A 19,510-nucleotide genomic window follows, 5' to 3' on the forward strand; every position below is an offset into this window, starting at 1 on the left:
AAATCGACTGGGCCTATTTCAGATAATTTTTTCGGAGAACTGGTCATTTTTTAAAAAACAGCCCAGCAGCAACAGCAAATCACTTGTAACAGTGTTTAAACAACAAGGGAAGGCTTTTTAAGTATTAACATAATGTTTATTTCTTATCAAAAAATTCTGGTCACCACCAATCGCCAACACCTCCCCACTGAGGCTCAGCTCTTGCTGGGAGCCCGACATTTTCATTGCCACTAGCGACCCTCCATCAGTCAGCTCCCCACCATGACTACCAGCCCCCCCACATCTACATCGGGCACACAGAACTCAAAACGGTCAACCAGTTTACCTACCTCGGCTGCACCATTTCATCTGATGCAAGGATCGACAAAGAGATAGACAATAGACTCGCCAAGGCAAATAGCACCTTTGGAAGACTACACAAAAGAGTCTGGGAAAACAATCACCTGAAGAAACACACAAAGATCAGCGTGTACAGAGCCGTTGTCATACCCACGCTCCTGTCGGCTCCAAATCATGGGTCCTCTACCGGCATCACCTACGGCTCCTAGAACGCTTCCATCAGCGCTGTCTCCGCTCCATCCTCAACATTCATTGAAATGACTTCATCACCAACATCGAAGTACTCGAGCTGGCAGAGTCCGCAAGCATCGAATCCACGCTGCTGAAGATCCAACTGCGCTGGGTGGGTCACGTCTTCAGAATGGAGGACCATCGCCTTCCCAAGATCGTGTTCTAGGGCGAGCTCTCCACTGGCTATCGAGACAGAGGTGCACCAAAGAAGAGGTATAAGGACTGCTTAAAGAAATCTCTTGGTGCCTGCCACATTGACCACCGCCAGTGGGCTGATTTCGCCTCCAACCGTGCATCTTGGCACCTCACAGTTCGCCAGGCTGCAACCTCCTTTGAAGAAGACCGCAGAGCCCACCTCACTGACAAAAGACAAAGGAGGAAAAACCCAACACCCAACCCCAACCCACCAATTTTCCCTTGCAACCGCTGCAACCGTGCCTGCCTGTCCCGCGTCGGACTTGTCAGTCACCCACGAGCCTGCAGCAGACGTGGACATTACCCCTCCATAAATCTTCGTCCGCGAAGCCAAGCCAAAGGAAAGCGACCCAATGTCCCCGGTCAGTTCAGCTCTGAAAATTTTGGATAAATGAGGCTTTCTGATTTGTTTTGGATATCCTCATTTATCCGAAATTGTACAAAATTTTCAGATAAACAAGGGATTTCAGAGAATCTGATTTCAGATCATTGGGAGTTGTACTGTATAAGAACTGGATAAGCTGGGACTTTTCTCCCTGGCTGAGGATAGACCATACAGGTTTATAAAATTATGAGTGCCATAGATAAGGTAAGTCAGTTGGCCCATTTTCCTCTGAATTTTTCCTGTCCATGTACCTGTCTAAATGTCATTTATAAGAAAGGAACGTGGACAGGAAAGGTTCAGAGTAAAATGGGCCAATTGTCAGATAAATTAAATAAGATTGGACAGACAATTTGATCAGCAAGAAGGAGGGTGGGTTGAAGGGTCTGTTTCCATGCTGTATCTTTGTCTCTAGGACAATTGGAATTTGTCCTGGTTGGGGCTCCAAGTACATTTATGAACTCTTTCTATTCTCAGCAAAAAGAAAACGAAATGAAAGCAGTGTGTTGCTGCCTACAGATGAAAGCCAAGGCTCCACACCAGAATCCCCGAGGCAGTGAGTGAGATGTCTAACACTATAATTCACACTTCACATCTCACATCTCTCATCTCCTGCAGACTTTAATGCTTTACCAGTAATCCTTAGGATTGTCACTCTGTAGCCAGCAGTTATCCGTTTGATCCTCTAAAATATCAAGATTACTGTCAGTTCTAATTGATTTCTGCACATTCTCATGCAATCATGCTCACTGGAGGCTTCCCACAGAAAGCTCGCTCACCTTAGACATATAGGACAATAAGAGTCCATTTCGGCCCAAAAGTGCGTGCCGCCCAATTTACACCCATTAATCTATACCCCCAGTATGCTTTGAATGGTGGGAGAAAACAGGTGACCCTGGAGAAAATCCACGCAGACATGGGGAGAATGTACAAAATCCTTACAGATAGTGTGGGACTCGAACCCCAGTCCAGTTCTGATCGCTGGTGCTGTAAAGGCGTTGCGCTAACTCCTATGCCAACCGCGCCGCCCTACAGTTCTAGTTAATGCAACAAGTACTTCCTGAGTGAGCATTTCATGGTGTGTAATGCAATGGATCTCAGACTAAGAGTTGGAAAAAAAGTAAAATACGAAAGTCTGCAGACACTGTGATTGAAGTAAAAACACAAGGCTGGAGAAACTCAGCAGGTCAAACAGCGTACTTTTATACAGTATAGCAAAGATAAAGATGGAGCCCTTCAACGAAGTATAAGTAAAATGCAGGCAAGTACCAGAGATAAAGATAAATAACTAATGTTTCGGGCTTGAACCCTTCATCAAGGTATGTGCAAAATGTAGAGAGGCAGTGTCTGCCTACATGTTGCTCATACCTTGATGAAGGGCTCAAACCCAAAATGTTGGTTATTTATCTTTATCTTTGCTATATAAAGTACCCTGTTTGACCTGCTGAGTTTCTCCAGGATTGTGTTTCTGCAACTAAGAGTTGGGAAGTGGGTTTATTGTAAATAGATCTGGAAAGTGCACAATTTATCCAGGCTTGGCAGCATCTGGGGTCCTTCATCCCTGGGGCATCTATGTGAGGAGCTGCCTCAAGAGGCATCCAACTTCAGAAAGGACCCCCATCACCCTGGTCACAACATCTTCTCACTGCTCCCTTCTGGCAGAAGTCAGAAGTCTGAGGACCTCACCTACCTCTTGGTTCAAGTAAAGTTTATTTCCAATGGCTATCAGACCTCCCCTTGTTACACTATTAACAGGCTGGTCAGATACCAAAAAAGGACTGCCTGCATTATTGCAAGTCACTTTGGTTTCCACTAGGTTAACTGTGAATATTCATTTTCTATCTATCTTAAGTGTTCTTTTTTTTGGGAATTCATTTAGTTTACTCATAATTTTTTTTAACAAATGCCTTTTAGAGAGCAGCAAGTAAGACATTGTCATTACTGCTGTAGATCCACTCTGTATCTTGACCAAGGCATGAAATCCTTCCAAAAGTGTGGGTTTCAAAATTGGGCGCAATGCACCCACTAAAATAAATAATCTTATTCAATAAAGCTGCTCTTATTCAATGCAGAAGCACTCTTCAAATACTAAAACATGGTGATTCATATTTCAGGACCACATATTTGCAATAGTGAAACTTATATTTTTAATACCTTTCACTGCGGACCACTAACCAAAAGCTGCTTTCACGCTCAGCAGATTTTCTGATATTGAAAGTTTTCAGCACTGACTACTTTAAACCAAATTCTCTATTCCCTCTACCCTGCTAACACAGACCCATACCTACACATGGAACAAATCATACTTGTGGGACTGGGGAGAGACACTCCCTTCGCTGTGAAGGAAGAGAAAGCAGAATCGCTGCCAAGGTGGCGAGAGGTGAGCACAAGAACTTTGTCCTCATCCTGAGACAGCTGGGGCAAGGTGACAGCAAGTTCCAACCTGCCTCTGGGAAAGTGTTAATCGTACATCTGCTGTGTTTTTGCACGAGATAACAAAGTGACATTTTTCAGAATCACAGAGGCGTAACCCTGTCAGAGGCAAGTTGGCCTTTTGCAGCTGTAGTGGTGAAAATATCAGTGTTGCTTCTGACTTCCACTTCCAAGTGCTAAGGTGGCAGCAATAGCCCAGGTCACAAGTTCAATGTCTGACCGCTGACCCTGGGGCCCAGCACATGTGACCCTCTGTGGCTTGGTAGGAGTTAAGATGCCAGATCACCGCCATCAAATCTGCTCCTTCATTTCAATCAACCTGGTCCCTCTCACTGAAAATAAAACCAATTTTGAGGACAAAGATGGGCCCAAAACAAAGGGGCCACAGAGTGTCCATGTCTCCAGACCCTTGGAGTCAGCACTCGTAACAAGGCCTGAGCTTCCTCTCAGAAAACACCACGGCTGGTTTGATGAGGACCACCAGGAGGGGTGGGGGGGGGGGGTGGATTTGGAATGGAAGGTGTTTGTGGACTGGAGAATAAAACAGTGGACAGGCACCTGAAGGCCAAGTACCAAGAAACAACTTGGACTTAAAGTGGGAAGAGTGCAGGTCATCTGGAAACTTGTCAACCACAACAACATGTGCTATTCTTTGACACCTCCTGCTCACTCACTCATCCATCCTGCTGAGAAGTTCATCATATGAGAGGCCACCAGTACCTGCTGGGGGAGGAACTTTACAACCTCCTCACTCAAGACAGAGGAAATAGCAGTTCCCTGCTAAGTATGATCAGCTGCCATCTTCCGCCCCACCGTGATGCCCACATCCCTTAATTTTCTTCCCATTTCAGGATTGAATAGCTGACCATTTATTTTGAGGTCTAAGGCCCCAGCCAAGGGAAAGTTCATCCACCCTGTCAAACCCTATTTTGTTCATTTTAATGGGATCTATCTTTGCTCTGACAACAGCCCCAGTCAGCTGAATGGACATAATTCACACCAGATCTCATGGCAAGAGCACTGATTGCTTATTAGGACCCTCATTGATTGAGAGTAAAACACGAAAGTCTGCAGACACCATGAATGAAGTAAAAACAATGCTGGAGAAACTTAGCAGCTCAAACAGTGTACTTTATGTAGCAAAGATACCAAACCAACATTTCAGACTTCAGCTGTTCATCAAAGTATGAGCAAAATGTAGGCAGATGCCCAAACTCAGGCACCTGCTTACATTTTACTTCTTCTTCTTTTTCTTTGGCTTGGCTTCGCGGACGAAGATTTATGGAGGGGTAAATGTCCACGTCAGCTGCAGGCTCGTTTGTGGCTGACAAGTCCGATGGGGGACAGGCAGACACGGTTGCAGCGGTTTTGAGGGGGAGGACGTGGAGGGGGAGGACGTGGAGGGGGAGGACGTGGAGGGGGAGGACGTGGAGGGGGAGGACGTGGAGGGGGAGGACGTGGAGGGGGAGGACGTGGAGGGGGAGGACGTGGAGGGGGAGGACGTGGAGGGGGAGGACGTGGAGGGGGAGGACGTGGAGGGGGAGGACGTGGAGGGGGAGGACGTGGAGGGGGAGGACGTGGAGGGGGAGGACGTGGAGGGGGAGGACGTGGAGGGGGAGGACGTGGAGGGGGAGGACGTGGAGGGGGAGGACGTGGAGGGGGAGGACGTGGAGGGGGAGGACGTGGAGGGGGAGGACGTGGAGGGGGAGGACGTGGAGGGGGAGGACGTGGAGGGGGAGGACGTGGAGGGGGAGGACGTGGAGGGGGAGGACGTGGAGGGGGAGGACGTGGAGGGGGAGGACGTGGAGGGGGAGGACGTGGAGGGGGAGGACGTGGAGGGGGAGGACGTGGAGGGGGAGGACGTGGAGGGGGAGGACGTGGAGGGGGAGGACGTGGAGGGGGAGGACGTGGAGGGGGAGGACGTGGAGGGGGAGGACGTGGAGGGGGAGGACGTGGAGGGGGAGGACGTGGAGGGGGAGGACGTGGAGGGGGAGGACGTGGAGGGGGAGGACGTGGAGGGGGAGGACGTGGAGGGGGAGGACGTGGAGGGGGAGGACGTGGAGGGGGAGGACGTGGAGGGGGAGGACGTGGAGGGGGAGGACGTGGAGGGGGAGGACGTGGAGGGGGAGGACGTGGAGGGGGAGGACGTGGAGGGGGAGGACGTGGAGGGGGAGGACGTGGAGGGGGAGGACGTGGAGGGGGAGGACGTGGAGGGGGAGGACGTGGAGGGGGAGGACATGGACCTGTCCTCGGGCCTGCGCAAAGGAGCTTTTAGGTGGAGTGCAGTGCGCGCACTACTGGCCCCACCCTTTACACCCATGGTTTGTGTGCCGTGGCAGCGAGGTCCTTGGGTCGTAGGTTTGATATCGGAGTGGCCTTCTCCTATGCAGGTTTCTTACCCGGACTGGAGGGGCCTGCCTCCCCTCCTAGGTCGGACCATACTGCCCCGGACAGGGGCCGGGGTCGCCGCTGCTTTCCCTGTGCCTGGACCGGGGCCGCCACCTCCTACTTTCTGCCCGGCCTCGGTCTAGTGAGGCAGGCAGCGGCCCCGATCCGGGCAAGAGCGAAGGGGAGGCGGAGGCCCCGGCCTCGGTCGAGTGAGGCAGGCGGAGACATTTTACTTATACTGTGATAAAGGGCTCAAGCTCAAATCATTGGTTATATATCTTTATCTTTGCTATATAAAGTACACTGTTTGACCTGTTGAGTTTCTCCAGCATTGTGTTTTTATCTTCCTTACTGAGGATCGTTTACAAATCTGGATCCAGACAAAAGTTCATCCTTACCTCACGAGGCATAGCTTGAACCCAGCACAGACCCAACATCAGTGCAAAATGGCCTCACAGATGCCTTACCTCACTCTTCCACCCTCCATTGCTTCACCTCACCTCCAACTGAATGAATGGAATTCACATCCAATGCACTTCTCCACAACATGCACTTCCACCTATTCTTAATCATTGACAAACTTGGAATCATCACACTTTATTCCTCCATGTCCTAGCTTCAACAGTGTGGGCCGTGGACTGATCCCTGGGTACACAATCCCATCTACGATGCTAGCATACTTCCTCCAATACCTTGGGAACTTTTTCACACCCAACGGATCTTTAGGTCAATCTGATTGGTTAATAATGACTATGCCGCCCTCCCACTGATCCAATAGTTTCCAGAAGGGTTAAGCCCTTGGGCCTGCTGTTCATGTACCACCAGGGAGTCACCATGGACTGAATTTTCAGCTCCTAGCACTCATGTGCTAGGAGATAGTTGTTACACTGAAACCTTGTCCAGATCCTCAGTGAATGCCACAGAGAACACTATGTCCAAATTCCCATCCATTTTTCAGTAGCATTTGGACAGTGACTAGAAGGGGGAATCATCAATCGGTATTACCTCGAATTCAGTCCAACAACCCTTGAGTTCAACTGGTGCAACTCAATTCTACAAAGAGCTTGCAGTCAAAGGCCTGCTCCTCAAACATTTCCTGACAGTCGCAATGAAACTAGTTGATGTGAGAGGCATAAAGGTGGAATTCCATTCTGGGGAGGTTTTCTTTGCATCATTGCTGATGTGCAAGGCTTGCCTTGCTCAACAGTGGCAACGATATGGCAACAACGGGTGTTGGTGGTGCCTTGCTGCCATTTCCCAGTCTTTGGCCAAATGACTCCAACTTTGGACTCAGAAAAGTGTTTATCAATTCACTCTCCATGACACACCAGCTGTTCCAATAACCCATCCAGGCTATAAAGCCAGCTGTTGTTTGCTTAAAACATTTTTTTATAGTTGCATGTACAAACAAACCTCCCAGTACCTCCTGTTAGTGTGAGTCAGTCTGATCAACATTCCCTGGTCAATCAAGTCACCCATCAGTTTCTCCACACTGAAGATGTTTCACTGTATTTCTATCAGGTACAGTGAGTGGGGCCATGGGGATGCCACTTGTGGTGCCCTTCACTCAGGTTGCATTCCTGGCCCTGCACCTTGTGAAGGATGTCACATGCCACAGTTTCAGAAAAGAGCATAGCCTAGTTTTATCCCACAATCAATAGTTCAAACATATTGTCTGTGCAAAACCTCACGGAGGTGGAAGTCATGTAAAGCAAAAAAAACTAGAACTACCAGAAATCTGAAGTAGATGGGGAAATGCTTGAAGCTATCATTAAGGAAGAAATAACAAGACATCTGAATAGAAATTCTTCCATCAGGCAGACGCAGCATGGACTCAGGATGGACATGTTGTGTTTGACGCATTTATTGGAGTTCTCTAAGGATACAATGATCCTAGTGGATAGAGGGGAAATGGTTGATGTTGCATACTTGGACTTCCAGGAGTTCGATAAGGTGCTACATTAAACATATCCATTAGATGAGGATGCATGGAGTTGGGAGTGATATATTAGCATGGAGAGAGGATTGGTTAACCAATAAAGGCAGAGAGTTATGATAAATGGGTGTTTCTCTGGTTGGCAATCAGTTGTGAGTGGAGTGGTGATAAGCTGTACTTATGAGATGGAAGGATGCTGTCCCTCCTACACCTACTCAATGGTTATCTGATGTGATGGCAAAAAATTAGATGCTCTACTAATGTAATTAAATTTAACTTTTTTAATTTATGGGGCCCTTTCCTTGATTATTTTCCAAATTTATAAGATTATTGGATCCCATTTTATGGTTTGGTTGCACTTTTATAGATTAATGAAATATTTATGTTTAATCATAACTTCACATGGAAGGGGGTTAGATCATTAGAATAGTTTTTGCTTTACATACATTTTTTGTCTCTTTCATAGGTTGTTTACAGCTATTTGTTAATATACATCAGGGGTGTCAAACTCAAATTCACAGAGGGCCAAAATTAAAAACTTGGACTAAGTCGAGGGCCGAACTAAATATTTATTGAAAATTTTCAACAACATCTGCATGTTTTCTCTTCTTTCAACATATGTAATGTTAAACTTTTTCTTATTAAAATAAATGTTTAATAATAGTTTTGGATAAACTCTTTCATTGTCATTGGCCCATTTCCTTTAGCGTCTGAAACCGTGCACATGACGAGTCAATGAGGGATGATTAAAACAGTGGTCTTCAAACTTTTTCTTCCCACCCACAGACCACCTTAAGCAATCCCTTACTAATCACAGAGCACCAATGGCACAGGGACATGAGTGGAAAGAAAAAGGTTGAGAACTGTTGTATCGTGGTAACTCCACATCTGATTAGGTTAATTGTTAGGCAAGTGGTCAGAGAAGGACACCCCCCCCCCACCCCAAGAAAGGCTTAAATCACAGCAACAAAATAAGCTTCCGTCTCACTGCTCCCAATCTTACACACAGTCCGGATGTGGAATGTGGGGTCGCAGCTCCACGTTCACCCGAATTCAGGTGCTGTCTGTGTGGAGTTTGTACGTTCTCCCCTTGTCTTGGACCAACAGGTCGGTCGCCTGACGAAGGCACCCGAACCCCCCGTTGAAATTCCGGCGTCCGGGGCAGTGGAGGAATTGGCTGAGAAGAGCACGTTGCTCCCACCCCCCTTCCATGGTTGGAGAGGGATTAAACTGCGATCTCACGGCGCCGGGCTCATCTCCAACAAAAGGAGCGGGAGGCAGGGTCCGCCACACACGGAGCGAGGGGGAAGGCATCGCCAACGAGACGTTCGGTCCGGCGTCGCCGCTGAAGCGCAGACCCAGCGAGGATGGTCCCCAACTCCAGCCGCGTCTGTGTGTCCGGGAGCTGGGCGGGCTGAGTGCGGCGCTCTGATCCCTGGGATTCGGGACTCTGAGATCCCTCCACACCTCCAGCGTCTTCATTTTCACCTTCAGTGTGCATGCGCTATACTGGTGCGGCAGCCAGCGGGCCAACTCTAATATATATTTAATATGATCTTGCGGGCCAAATATAATTATATTGTGGGCCAAATTTGGCCCGCGGGCCAGAGTTTGTCATGTGTGATATACAATTTACTTTGTTGGATATATTATTACCTAAATATGAGCAAAGGAAAGAGAGTGTCACAGGGATCAGTGCTGGACCCATAATTGATTATAATACATTACTGATTTGGAAGAAGGGAGTGAGTGTTGTGTTTCAAAGTTTGCTTATGACACCAGTTTGAGTGGAAAACCTCATTGTGCAGAGGATGTGGAGAGGCTGCAGAGTGATATAAATAGGTTAGATGAATGGGCAAGGGTCTGGCAGATGGTGTACAATGTTAATAAACATTTCCTTTCACTTTGGAAATAAACAATTAGAGCCATAGAACACTATAGCACAGAAAACAGGCCATTCAGCCCTTCTAGTCTGTACCAGAAGATTATTCGGCTAGTCCCATTGACCTGCATTCAGTCCATAACCCTCCAATCTATCCAATTTATTCTTAAAACTTAAGATTGAGCCCACATTTACCACGTCAGATGGCAGTTCGTCCCACATTTCCACCACTCTCTGAGAGAAGAATTTCTCCATAAACCTTTCCCCTTTGACCCTGAAACCATGTCCTCTCATATACATCGCTCCTAATCTAAATGGAAAGTGCCTACTCATATTTACTCTGTCTAAACCCCTCAATTTTATAAACTTCTATCAAATCTTCTCTCATTCTTCCACGCTCCAAAGAATAAAGTCCTAATCTGTTTAATCTTTTGTTTAACTTAACTCCTGAAGACTGGGCAACATCCTAGTAAACCTCCTTTTGCACTCTTTCAATCTTACTGATATCCTTCCTGTAGTTAGGCAACCAGAACTGAGCAGAGGGCACCAACTATTTATAGCCTGACATATAAATTCTGTTTTATTGCTCACCTCTTACTTGTCAAGTAAACATTTAACCAGCTGAATACAATTATTACCAAAATGGGGAAACATTCCCTCTTTATTATTCTTGACGATACCAGGCAATATTCCTCAAATGGGGAAGAGCCCAGATCTGATGGAGGAACTCAGCCCTTTATTGAGACAGGAGAAACACGGGGAAAAGCAGATATGACGAGGACAGGGTGGGAGGGGTGGGAAAAGGGGGTCCAGGAGGTATTGGTGACCCAGGTGGAGGTGAGACAGGGATGGACAGATGGAGTAGATTAGCAGATGCCAGACAAAGGGGGATAGAGACGAGAAAAACAAAGGGTCAGGTGGGGGAAGATGCGTCAGACAGTGAGGGAGGGTGATCAGAGACAAAGGTACATAGAGTAGTGGTATAAAGAGGGTCCAGATGGAAAAGGGAGAGGAGAAAGGTAGTGGAAGAATTCAGTGGGGGGTGGGATTAAAAGGAGTAGGGATCTGGGTGGGAAAGAGTTTCAAAGAAGGGAAGAACAGGGTACAGAAGAAGAGAGTGGGTACTTCAACTGAAAATATAAAATTACATGCTCATCCCATTGGGCTAAAGACTGTCCAGGGGAATACAAGGTGTTGTTCCTCTAGTTTACTTTGGGCCTCACTGGAGAAGGCCCAGGACGGTCAGGTTGGGGAGGCGAGTTGGGATGGCAGCAACCAGGAGCTCAGGAATGACAACTGTCGACAGAGAGTAGATGCTCTGAGAAAGGGTCCCTGAGCATGTTTAGTCTCCCGATGAAGGGCAGGCCTCATCGGGAGCACCGACTATACTGGGTGAGGTTCAAAGAGGTGCATGTGAATCTCTGCTTCACCTGGAAAGGTGTTTAGGACCCTGGATAGTGGTGAGGGAGGAGGTGTCAAAGCAAGTGTTACACTTCCTTTCACTTTGGAAATAAACAATTAGAGCCATAGAACACTAAAGCACAGAAAACAGGCCATTCAGTCCTTCTAGTCTGTACCAGAAGATTATTCGGCGAGTCCCATTGACCTGCATTCAGTCCATAACCCTCCAATCTATCCAATTTATTCTTAAAACTTAAGATTGAGCCCACATTTACCACTTCAATGTCGTAAATGTTCAATGATTTTATAAGAGCATGGAAAAACAAGTGGGGTGTGAGTTCCTGCGCAATATCAATTAATTGATCATTGTATTAAGTAGCATACGAGATGGAGTTCATGATGCACGAGCTGTTGGTGGTGCTCCCATTTGTAAATGAAGATCGTACTTGTAGAGGGCCAGGTCTCTAGTCCACTTCCTGGTAAATGGATGGGTTCCAATTGCGGAATACCCATATTGTGATCCTTGTCATACGTACTTATAAAGTTGCTGATAGCAGCAGGATATTCATCAAGATTGATGTCACTATCCAGGGATAATTCTATTCCCTCTCTGTAACATCAATGGTCTAACTTAGGCATCCAATCTTTCTCGAACCTTTTTATTGACCATATCATACCTCTTAACAAACCCCCTTCTGGTCTCTGGAGAAGACACTGAGATCAGCTTACAAAAATCCTGGGTAGAATCCGAAATGTTCCCTCTGTCTGGTCTGAGACAGAATCAACAATGTCAAAATGAGAGTGAGAAATTTTCATTGATCGGGAAATTGGGGGGGATAGGGAACCAAGACCTGGAGATGGAGCAAACATATTTCAACCATGCTTTAACTGTGTGACTGAACAGAGTGGAGGTGCAGAACTGATCCCTTTGCTCCTTCAATCCTCAGTAACTATTTTGTTTGCAATGTTTTAATAGAGTTTCAGCCATGGAATAAATTCTGAGATTTCAAAGCTTTACCTTGTGTGAGCACCTCACGCGCTCAATGAAGGGGCAGAGGAGATGCAAGACAATGGCCACAGATGGTGTGAGAAGCCAGGGGCTTTCTCTTGGAGTAGCTATCATGAAGACAGGAATGAATCACAATGTCCAAACTTGGGAAGTTATAAAGAGAAATCTGGGAAAGATTAAGGGAATGGAAATGTGTGCTGACAGCTGAGTGAGACAGGGTGGCAAGAGGCGGGCATGGGGTACTGTTGGGTGAAGTGGCCTGAGTCCACAGTGGATTCCATATCATTATTTATTAAATACCAATGCCAGGAGGAGAGAATGCCATGTGATGTACAAGCAAACGAGTTTGTTTAATGCTGATATTCTGCCCTGGCAGCACCTAACAACACATCTACACCAACAGCCCCACCAGCAAGGACAGTGCAGGGTAACTCCGAGACAGATCAGCATAATAATCTCTCAACAGCCAATAAATTAAGCAGTAATTTTATTTCCCTTTTCTTTCTTGCCAAAACAACATTTCACTAAATGTACGTTAGTGCTTCCACTAACAGCGACAGCTTTATAAGTATCCAACCTTCTGTTGACTATTTGCCATGTTATTGCCCAGTGAGCAGGTAATTCACAATTAATATAATTACAGGGACAGCAAGCAGCGAACAAGACATTTAGTGTCAACACATTAACTCTGTGAAATGAGAAAAGATATGTTCCTGATCAAAAGGCTTTAATAATTTGTTCAGTTACATGCAGAGAAACACAGTCCCAGATACACCAGGACAGGGCTGGAGTAAGTTGGTTCAAATAAAGATATGGCAAGGAGCGCAATGCTTGGAGCCTAGGGAAGTACACCCTTGCAAGTTTTTGCAGAGACCTCTGGTGAAGTCAGAGATTCTTTGCAATAGGTGGACTGCTCTGAAGGTGTAAGAAATGGGAACAGCTGAGGACATTCTGCCCTTTCAGCTGGCATTGGCATTCTATAAGACAGGGGTGAAGTGTTTGCAACCATCCTCAGCCAGAAGTGCTGTGAATGACTCACCTCAGCCTCCTTACTGTCACATACCTTGGTCTCCAGGCAATTCCATTCACCCAACATATCAAGAAAATTCTGGGAGGCTGTAGGACCAGGCAAAGACCCAGCTGTATTACTGAGAACTTGCACTCCAGAACTAGCTGCCCCTCTAGTCAAACTCCTCAGGCCAGTTACAACATTGGCATCTCCACCTGGCACTGTGGGAAATTCCCCAGCCTCATCCCATTCACAAAATGCAGTAGCAAATTAGTCTAGCTGATCATTGCCCAATCAGTTCACTGAGCAACTGGATCAAGAAGCACTTACTCATCAATGACCTGTTCCCCGTGTCTGGTTTTGGGTTCCTCAGGACCATGGCTTTGGACCCCAACACAGTCAGGCTCCACACACGGAGCAGGGGCAGAACTCTAGAGGTGAGGTGGAGTGACTGACCCCAACATCAAGGCAACGCCTGACCAAGTGTGGCATCAAGGAGCCCTGGTAAATCAAATGGAGAGGGGAGATGTGGTTGTCCGACAAGGGATAAAGGACAACTCAGGAGGTGAATGGGAGATTGGGGATAAATAAGATAGAAATAGGAGAATAAGGAAAATGTTGGATGTTGTAGGAATGTTGTCTTATAAAGAGTTGAAAATAAGAAAACAGAAATGGAAAAGGAGGAAAGGTAATGATGGAAAAACGGAAAGAGAAGATAAACAAAATATAAAAGGGCTACGCTGAACTATATGTCTTTAAATATTAATGGAATACATAACCAAATTAAAAGGAATAAACTACCAAATTTAAATGAATAAATGTATTCCATTAGAAAAAATAACATATTGGTTAAGAAATAATATTGAAATATTCGAACAAGTATAGGAGCCTTACATTAAATACAATAGCGAAAACCTACCGGGGACAAACATTACCTAAGTTGATGGAAGGAGAAGGAAAGAAAAGAATGGACTCAGTAGAATTTCTGGTGTAATTTTGTTGAATGACAACATTGTCTGACTGGATTAATGCAACCTAGATTGTATACCTAAAATGGATGAGAGGGGGGGGTGGGGGGGTGGTTTGGGAGGAAAGGGGGGGGGGAGAAAAAGTCACTGTATATGTGTGAAAAAGAAATTGTGCATATCATGGCTAATGTGATTTATGGTGTGAAAAATAAAAAAATTAATTTAAAAAAAAAGGAGCCCTGGTAAATATAGTCAATGGATATCGAGGGGTTGGACATATTCCTTGCACAAAGGAAGATGGTTGTGGGTGTAGGGTCAATCATCATTCAAATATCCAGGAACATAGAAGGTAACAAACATAGCCAGGTCCATCACAGGCTCTGACCTCCCATTCATTGCAGACATCTATGTTAGGCATTGCCTCAGGAAGCCGACATGGTAAGGACCGCCATTTCCCTGGTCACAACCTCTTCTCACTGCAACCTTAAGACAGCAGGTACAGAAGCCTGAAGACCAGCACCTTTAGGTTTAAGAACAGTTTCTTTCCAACAGCTATTACCACAAAAGGACTGTCTGCACTACTCCTATCTCTTTTGTTTCTTGCACAAGGATTACTGTGAATATTTATAACTATCTTTTGTATTTATTGTCTCTTTTTGATTCAAATTATGTATGCTATTGTAGTCTTTCTGTGAAGTACCTATCATCAAATCAGCCATGATCTTATTGAATGGTGGAGCAGGCTCGACGGATCGGATGGCCAACTTCTGCTCCTATATTTTATGTTCTTATGTATTCGTTCAGCTGCTGCAAGTAAGATTTTTAGTGCATATGTACATTGCACAATGTTTATGACAATAAACTGATTATGGCTACCATTAACCCAGCACCAGGACGAGAAAGATTGCAAATGTGGACTTCTGCTGGTGAAGCAGCCTCTACCTGTATGCAGGAAGACATGGACAACATCTATGGATGTGTCACAAAGTGTGAATATTCCAGCACAGTACAGGCCCTTTGGCCCACAATGCTGTGCTGACCTATGTAAACCTACTCCACAACAATCTAACCCTTCCCTATTTCACACTCCTTGCTCTCTTTTTTTTTTCACAATCATGTGCCTGTCTAAGAGCCTTCTGAATATCCCTATTGTACCAACCTCCTCCACCACTACCCTGGCATAGCATTTCAGGCACACACCATTCTGTGTTTAAAAAAAAACATGCCTCTGATGCATCCCCTAAACTTTCCTTCATTCACCTCAGATGTCTTCTGGTATTTGCTACGTTCACTCTGAAGAAAAGATGTTGGCTGTCCGCCCTATCTATGCCCCTCATAATCTTATATATCTCTATGAAGTGACCTTTCATCCTTCATGGCTCCAAAGAGAAAAGCCTTAGCTCTGTCAACCTTGCTTCATATGACATGTTCTCCGATTCAGGCCACATCTTAGTAAATTTCTACCTTTGTAAATCTCCACCTTCAAGTTCACACATTGAACTCCAATCTCCTCTTCTCCACCCAACTCTGCCCCCTGTGTATAAACTGTTGTAAACTATGTCAACCTTCTACACTATCTGCCACACCTCCAACCATTATATCATCTGCAAACTTACTGACTGACTCCTTCACTCTTCATCTACTTCATTTATTTTTTAAAAATCACCAAGAGCAGGGGTCCCAACTCCTACCATCCTCTGCTTTCGGTAGGCAAGCCAATTCTGAATGTCAAACAGCCAGGTTTTCATGGATCCTACCATGGGGGACATCATTGAATGCCTCATTAAAATCCATATTCACCACATCCACCGCATTACCTTCATCAATTTCTTTTGTCACTTTCTCAAAAAATTCAATTAGGTTCTTATACATTGGTACAGAACTATGGATAGTAATACAGCAATATAGTAATACAGTACTCAGCATAGTAATACAGACCATCTCCTAGAGACTTCTTGTATGTACCTGAACACATTACTCACGACTACTCAGTATTGTCTCTCCATTACCAGTGCATATTTTTAATCAGATTAAAATCTTTCAAATAATATTATATCGGCATAATTCTTCTAATTAATTACTTGAAAGAATTTAATGTACCTGCATTATGGAACGGACACAGTCTTCTATTTATTAAAAAGTGAGAGCCATGAGCCCTGGACCCAAGCCTAATTGGACATTGTTAACAGATATACACCTGCAACAAATGGATCCGCTACCCACCTGGAAAATGAAGTGAGTACTGCTCCCTGGAGATATGACGTCTGCAATGCTCAGGACAGCAAGGATAGATGTGGTTCAGATTGATGGGTGGATAAGGGAGGTGGCATTGATGGGAACTGAGAATGCAGAGTGCATGTGACTAGGTTTAAGGAATGTAGAGTGAAGACCATCTGTTGGATAAGGGGTTGTTTCCACGATGATTCCTGTGCAGTTAACGGTGTGCCACCTTTAAAGGAGACCACAAACCTGGAACATTTTCACAAACCTGCAGATTACCACAGTTTTCCTACATCTTGAACAATTGACAGCTGACCAAAGGTGCCATCGGCAAGAAGGTAGACCTCCCTTGAAGGTCCCTGTGCTGATCACTGGGTCAGCCACTGGTGCCAACAATGTCTCTTTCACTCCACAGAACACACACTAGCTTGCAGAATGCACACAGATCACACAGGCTGACTAAACCCATCTGCTTCAAGCTCCAACCACAAAGGGTAACAGTAAAATGTTATAATCATGAGAAAAATTTTCAACAATCTTTCACTGTGTACACTCTGTACACAGTTGCCTGCCACTTTCATTTCACCCACCAGGACACAGTGACATCTGCATACCTGGACTGAGCACATCGGAGCATAGATGGGATGTGACTACTGGTTTACAAGTATTGAGGTATCTGTCCGTGGAACATCATTCCTCGGCATCACCACCTTTCTATTCCTAATCCTAGCTGGCATCTTCCCATTGGGACAATCCCATCATGCTTCCGTACTTGGTTACCAATGAGAAGCGTCATTGGCAGTTCCAGAAAGTTCCTACTTTCCCAGATGAGCTAATTAATTATAAAAAAAAAGCAATTAGTTTGTAGTTTCTCTGAAATAACTCACCACATCCTTTCTCTGTTGACAAGCTGGCTAAATATACACAAAAAGCAATTCCATAGCTGGGTGAAAGAACCATAGAACACTACAACACAGAAACAGGCCATTTGGCCCTTCTAATCTATGCCAAACTATTATTCATCCTATTCCCACTGACCTGCACCCAATCCATAGCTTTCCATACCTCCCATCCATGCACCTATCCAAATTGAGCCCGCATTCACCACTTCAGCTGGCAGGTCGTTCCAAACTTCCACCATTCTCTGTGTGAAGAAGATCCCCCTCATGTTCCTTTCACCCTTAACCCATGTCCTCTGCCTATATCTCACCTACCTTTAGTGGAAAAAGCCTAGTTTCATTTATTCTATCTATACCCATCATCATTTTGTGTACCTCTATCAAATCTCCCCCATTCTTCTACGCTTCACGGAAAAAAGTCCTAACCTGCTTAACCTTTGCCTGTAGCTTAGGACTCAGCTCCAAGACATAGCAACATCCTATTAAATCTCTGTACACTTTCAATCTTATTGATATCCTTCCTGTAGTTAGGTAACAAAAAATGCACACAAAACTCCAATTTTGGCCTCACCAATGAGTTATACATCTTTACCATAACATCCCAACTCTTATAATCTTCAAAAACATATGGGAGTTGTGGGTTAATTGGTTGATATGGACTCATGGGCCGGAAGACCATAAGAATTGGAGCAGAAATAGGCTCTTCTGCCCATCGAGTCTGCCCACTTTTTAATCAATGGAAGGGCCTGTCACTGTGCTGCATATCTAAATTTATGAAGACTAATGTGCCCAAAGCTCTCTTTACGATCCTATCTACCTGTGACACCACTTTCAGAGAATTATGTTTCTCCATTCCCAGATCCCTCTATTCTACCGCACTCTTCAGTGCCCTTCTGTTTACCGTGTATGACCTACCTTGGTTTGTCTTTCCAAGGTACAATACCTCATACTGCATTAAATTGCACCTGCCATTTTACAGCCCATTTTTACAGCTGGTCCAGATCCCGCTGCAAGCTTTCCTGACAAAATCACTACACCTCCAATCTATGTGTCATCTGCAAACTTGCTGATCCAATTTACCACATTATCATCCAGATCATTGATATAGATGACGAACAACAATGGTCCCAGCCACAGGCCTCCAGTCAGAGAGGCAATCATCCACTACCACTCTCTGGCTTCTCCCATAAACTAATGTTGAATCCAGTTTACTACCTCACCATGAATACCAAGCATCTGAACCTTCCTGACTAACCTCCCATGTGGGATCTTGCCAAAATTCAGATATTACTTGTTAGCTCTTACAGTGCTTGCCACATTTTTTTAAAAAAACAATTTTACATCGAAGCAAATCCAATGATAAAGTACCGGGACAGGAGTGAGGATCTGGGCCAACATTGAGATTTCCAGCTCAGAGCCCCAAGAGGGAGATTCTACACCATTCATAACCATACTGCTGATCAATGAGTTGACCCAGCAAGCTGGCTGCAGGGGTGTGGCACCGCTGTAGCCTTGCGGATGGTGATAATCCCTTCCCTGTACAGAGGTAAACTGGTCTTCACAGTCTCCAGATGTTTTCCAGTCCATGCCCAGTTTCTCCATTTCACTAGATATGGCTGGCAAGGAGACTATTTCTTCCATTCCTGGTTGTCTAGATAACATTTTGGGAAACCACAGGGAATCAAGTGACTACAAGAGCCACAGGGAGGCAGCTGGATGTTTGGGCCAGCCTCAGTTTCACAGCCTCTACTACAGAAACTCATTCCTTGTTCCACGTGTTGTTTTATGAAATGAATTTAAATTTGTCAGCTGACAGGCTACTCATTTAACCAGCAGGTTCTTCACTTGGGTACAAATATAATGATCCCTCCCCCCAACAGATTACTAACCACACCTTGAAATCTCCTAACTTTTCACCCTGATCCCCAAGTGAAGGCTGCAGTACTGTAAACGCCATATACGTTAGAGTGCCAAGTAATGTTTACTCTTTATATCTCCTTTCAATCAAACTTCCTTATTGTCAAAGACAATGAAATCATTCTGATGGTCAAAGGTGAAAGATAGGCTGAAGTAGGATTTTATGTTGTAACTTTACAAAATACTGAAATAAAAATCGAAAATACTCAGCAGGTCAGATTGAACACCATCAGAATTGCAGAGAGAAAAGCTGTAAAGCAGCAGGGTGGGAGGATAGGGGAGTTGCCTGATGTGGGGAACG

At 45.3% G+C, this 19,510-nt stretch overlaps 1 protein-coding gene and 1 long non-coding RNA gene across 10 annotated transcripts in view; one reads left to right on the forward strand and one right to left on the reverse strand.

Moving 5' to 3' along the window:
* The window catches only part of tox2 (TOX high mobility group box family member 2), a 292,247-nt gene that overhangs the window by 100,165 nt on the left and 172,572 nt on the right, over positions 1–19,510 (reverse strand). The window lies entirely within an intron of this gene.
* Positions 1,624–8,459, forward strand: LOC138737477 (uncharacterized). The gene is made up of 3 exons (XR_011340951.1): positions 1,624–1,703; positions 3,424–3,527; positions 8,371–8,459. It is a non-coding gene; the product is annotated as an uncharacterized lncRNA (long non-coding RNA).

This window comes from Narcine bancroftii, chromosome 6 (genome assembly GCF_036971445.1).
Source record: "Narcine bancroftii isolate sNarBan1 chromosome 6, sNarBan1.hap1, whole genome shotgun sequence".
Lineage (NCBI taxonomy): Eukaryota > Metazoa > Chordata > Chondrichthyes > Torpediniformes > Narcinidae > Narcine > Narcine bancroftii.